This window comes from Medicago truncatula, chromosome 3 (assembly GCF_003473485.1).
Source record: "Medicago truncatula cultivar Jemalong A17 chromosome 3, MtrunA17r5.0-ANR, whole genome shotgun sequence".
NCBI classification, from domain to species: Eukaryota; Viridiplantae; Streptophyta; class Magnoliopsida; order Fabales; family Fabaceae; genus Medicago; species Medicago truncatula.
Window position 1 is genome coordinate 56,617,162 of NC_053044.1, and position 4,752 is coordinate 56,621,913.

A 4,752-nucleotide genomic window follows, 5' to 3' on the forward strand; every position below is an offset into this window, starting at 1 on the left:
ATGTTTTTTTTTTTTTAATAGAGGTCCAAAATTGCTACCATGGTAAACAAAGGGGACCAAAAATGCATTTAAGCCTAATTATTACTATCGTAATCCATATTCTATCATATGTTTCATCACAAAAGCTCACTAATTACCAAATAGTTGATTTTATAGCAGTTATCAAACTAATAAAGCAAACTCGAGAGTGGTTCTCACAGAAATTCTCATTTTCCACTCCCAAATCAAACATGAATCTAGCCACATTCAGTAACAGTTAGAAGACAAAACCAATTCTACATATAATCAATTTTAAACACAAAAGAGTAATGTTTGAACACAAACATTTTTCTAAATATATTAGAAAATATAGAGTCCAGTATTAGTATTTCTCTTCGTTTAATTCCTCAAACATTACACAAACACACAAAAAAAGTTACAAGAAAACATAGAGAGTCCAATATTAACAATTTTAGAAGTTTCCAATACAATAAGTACAAGTTTCCTCGTCAAAATCCTTCAAAAAAATTTTACTTATAAAAAATTAATAAAATAAAAATGTCAGAAGTGGGATTTGAACCCACGCCCTCTCTCGAAGACCAGAACTTGAGTCTGGCGCCTTAGACCACTCGGCCATCCTGACTTACTGCTTGGTTATCCATATTTAATGCTTATATATTTATAATTATCAATGTAAATCAAGAGTAGTAAATACATGACCCAAAATACATAAACAGTATCGTTCTAGTTCCATTTGCATGGGGTGCCACTATCTTCTATTCCTACCAACAACCCCCACTCCCCCACCTCACATCGAGTGAAAAAATTTCTTTGTCCAAACATGGATTTAGCTTATTGACATTAATTACTAGACGTAGCCGTCCTTACTTGAAATTGAATCATTTAATATATAATAATAACAATGAACTATAAACTTTGATGCATTTTAGTTGTCGTATGAACTTATAGTGGATTGACTTTTGAAGTAATCGATAAAATTAGTGTTTGAATCATTAAACTTAGTATTTATTTATTATTACTTGAAGATTGGAAGGTGGCAAATGCTACAAGGAGTCTTACAAGGATAGCCATTCAAGCCCGGCTAGTGAAGTGCAGCAATGGCAGACTCGGGCTAATACGGTTTGACGGGTGAGACCAACACCGGGTAGATTTAAGTGCAATATTGATACTCCATTCTCTACATTCACAAATATAGTAGGCATTGGCATGTGCATTTATGATAAGTATGGGAGTCATGTGCCTGCAAAGACCATGCGGTTTACCCTGACGTGCTCTATTGATGTTGGTGAGGATTTAGGCTTGTGTCATGCTATCATGTGGGTATACGATTTACAACTACCCAATGTAGATTTCTAGGTGGACTCTAAGATAGTGGTTAATTATTACAAAAAGGCAGCAATGATATCACAAAATTTGACACTATTTTATCTGAAAATAAAAATTATCGTCGTAAAGCTTTATATTAAATATAATCAGAGGCAAGCAAATATAGTCGTTCATGCTTTAACACGGATAATCATATCTTTAAATAGTTCTCATACTTATACTAATATATCACTATGTATTTACAATTTGATATCTAATGAAATGTTATAAACATGTTCTTTTTAAAAAATGAGGTAATGCACAAGAAATAAAGTGCATTAAGTTCAAATGCTATATGGTAGGGCATTTCAAAAGCATATATAAAGAAAAAAATACTATAAGTTTGTGAGAAAATTTAGGTTATCAAATCAATTCCACAAATTTTTTTGTGTGCTTGAGTGTAAATTTACAAATAATATAATTTTTTTCTTTAGGGATAGCCTTAGGCTCCAACAATAAGAGGCTAAAGGTCCTTCAAAAAAATAAGAGGTTAAAGGAGTGGGTTCATGTCATAGAAATCCGACAAAATTTTATGTTAGATGTTGAAACCTAACCGAAATCATCTCAAATTTAAAAAATGTTAAACTAATTGAACTGATCAAACCAACTCATTCTTTATCAATGTGGATAGATTTCAATTTTATGAAAAATATTGCAAAAATAGAACGGAACCAAATCAACGTATTAATTTAACTTTGTTTTGTTCCTTTAAAAACCGAACCAAGGGACTTTAACATAAAAGTTAGAAGTGGCAATAATGAATTTGGACCACTAGGTTGGTTCACGAGTCATTGTAGGTCAGATTCGTGGATAGATGAAGGTCCATGCACTTGAGTTTCGATAAAAATGCCATGAGTCATGAATGTTGGTGAATCCCCACAAATTGATAGTATCTTCTCCAAAACGTACACCATCTAATTTAATTTTAAATTCTCAAAATAAAAGTAATTTAAACATTTTAAAATAAAATTGAAAAAGTGTCTCAAAAATAAAAAGTATGCTAACATGCCGTTGTTAAAAGAAAAAGAAGAAGAAGAAGGTTTGTATTAAAAAAAACATTTTATAATTTATTTAAGAAAAAGGTTAACAAATGTTCTTACGTCTAAAATTAATAACTTTTACATTGAAAATTGTTTAGTTATGACTTTAACATGTGTTTGATTTTTATTTTTAAGACAAGTTTTTTTTTTTTGCAAGTTTTCCAAACAATGTTTTTAGAAAATTTGTTAGCAAAACCTTTTCTTAAAAGGAAATGTTAACTTGTGCCCTTGGGACTAGGAGTGGGAATCGGCCAGGCCGCCCGTCAAGGGCCTATGGCTCGGCTTACTAAAAGTCCGACTCTGCCTATCTCGTTTAATAAATGAGTCAAGCTTGAGCTTTTTAAAAAGCCTATTAACTCAATTATGCGTCCATCAAGCCTATCAGGTCGGTCCGTATATAAATATATATATCAGAAAGAATTACTGATCCTTCAAATTCTCGTACCACAATTATTATTATTCCAATTTTTATTTATTTATTTTGTATTTGAGATACAACACAACTTTTGCTATTTCCCTCATATATCATATGAAGTTCATCTAACAAGTTACTCACACCAATTGTGTTTTATTAGTTTAATTTGTATCTAATTAATGTTTATCTCTATATTAAGCATGTTGCACAAATTGAAAGGAAAAAAAATTGATGAACAAACTCTGTTTGAAATTTATAACACAAACAAGGCTTTTAGACAGGCTAATAGGTCAAGCTAGGCTTTTGAAAAGGTCAGGCCAGGCTTAAAATAAAGTCTTTGATAGGTAAAACGCCAAGGCTTAGACCTTAGTTTTTTCAATTAGGCCTAGCTTATTTAAGCAAAACCCAGCTCGGCCCGGCCCATTCCCACCCATACTTGGGACATAATATAAGAAACCAAATGTACTACTCCCTCCGTTTCAAAATGAGTGCCACTTTAGTCAATTACACAAAGATTAAAGAATGAAATAAAGTAGTCAAATGTCATAGCAATTTTACCAAATTATCCTAATCAACTATTAGTTTGCTTTTCATTAAGGAAAAAATAGTACTTTGAAAGTAGTGTAACATAATATTAATTGAATGTACAATTGAAAAGAAAAAGTTATTATTGCATTGAAAACTAAAAGTGACATTCATTTTAAAACAATTTTTTTTTGCTAAAACGACATTCATTTTGAAACATAAGGAGTATGTTTTTTTTGGAACATGTGCATTCAATGTCTTAAAAGTTGCAAAAGTTACACTTTTAATATCAAATTTATTTTTAATTTCTATTTTAAGCTTATTAACTTGTGTCGTAAAAGCACAAATTAACACAACCCTTTCTTAAAACACTGTGCCTAATTTATTCTAGTTCTACGGTTAACCAAGCATTTTCATTACAGTAGCTGCTCTTGCCAGTGTCAAAATAAACATTTTTGGTTAAGGATAATCACACACTTGTGATAATGATTAGTCATTTATTCTTTGTAAAAAGTTGCGATACTTTAAACTTTGAATAAAAGAAAAAATTCTGCAGCTTCCCAAGCCAAGTCCCCTAAGGCGCAAGCTACTGAGCTAACGTGCATCGAGCAACAGATAACGAAACCAATAATTTTATCAGTGTTTTAAAACACAGACCGACCCGATCGGTTGGCCCGCAAACTGGATGGTGCAGTGGTTCGGGCAGATTACTGAACCGGATATGCAATTAATCCACTGAAACCCGTGTGATCTGTCCGGGTCAGTGGACGGACCACTGAACCAGTTTAACCGACCCGATCCGTTTTTCCATTTTCTTTTTAATAAAAAAGCACGGCATATATAATGACAAAAACTCTAGTAACACGTACTTCCAACCCAACTGTCATTTTCAACCGCCGTTCTCCTGTCTCATCTCAACCAATGAATATAAATATCAAGACTATGACATTTGACTTCATGGACATAAATAGTTTATTGATTATTCTCTTAAAAAAAATAGTTTATTGATTAGCGAATTATTATAACTTATTTGAGTTACTGTTTTTTTTTACTATGCAACTTACTTGAGGGTGGGTTCACATCATTAATCATTTATTCTTGCGTTGTAATTTTTTTTAGATCTATTTGGACTTTGTATTTTCATTGGTTGATATGTTACGGTGAATCCAACTCTTATATAAAAAAATCATTTTCTTCAATTTGATTATTTAGGCGGTTCATTAAAACATCGTTATTCAGCTATATATCTTTTATAGTTATTTTACATTTGGGTGATTTAGAATGAAAGAAACAAACGAATTTTCAAGCATAAACAACACTCTTTGCATCAATAAATCGACATAATTAAATTATAAACATTCTGGTGGTTGAAAACTAAATACACTACTTTCTCTTTTGATTATCATT

At 31.5% G+C, this 4,752-nt stretch overlaps 1 non-coding gene across 1 annotated transcript; it reads right to left on the reverse strand.

Annotated features, from left to right (window-relative positions):
* Window positions 1-538: 538 nt before the first annotated feature.
* Window positions 539-622, reverse strand: TRNAL-CAA (transfer RNA leucine (anticodon CAA)). The gene has a single exon. It is a non-coding gene; the product is annotated as a tRNA-Leu (tRNA).
* Between the last annotated feature and the right edge of the window lie 4,130 nt (window positions 623-4,752).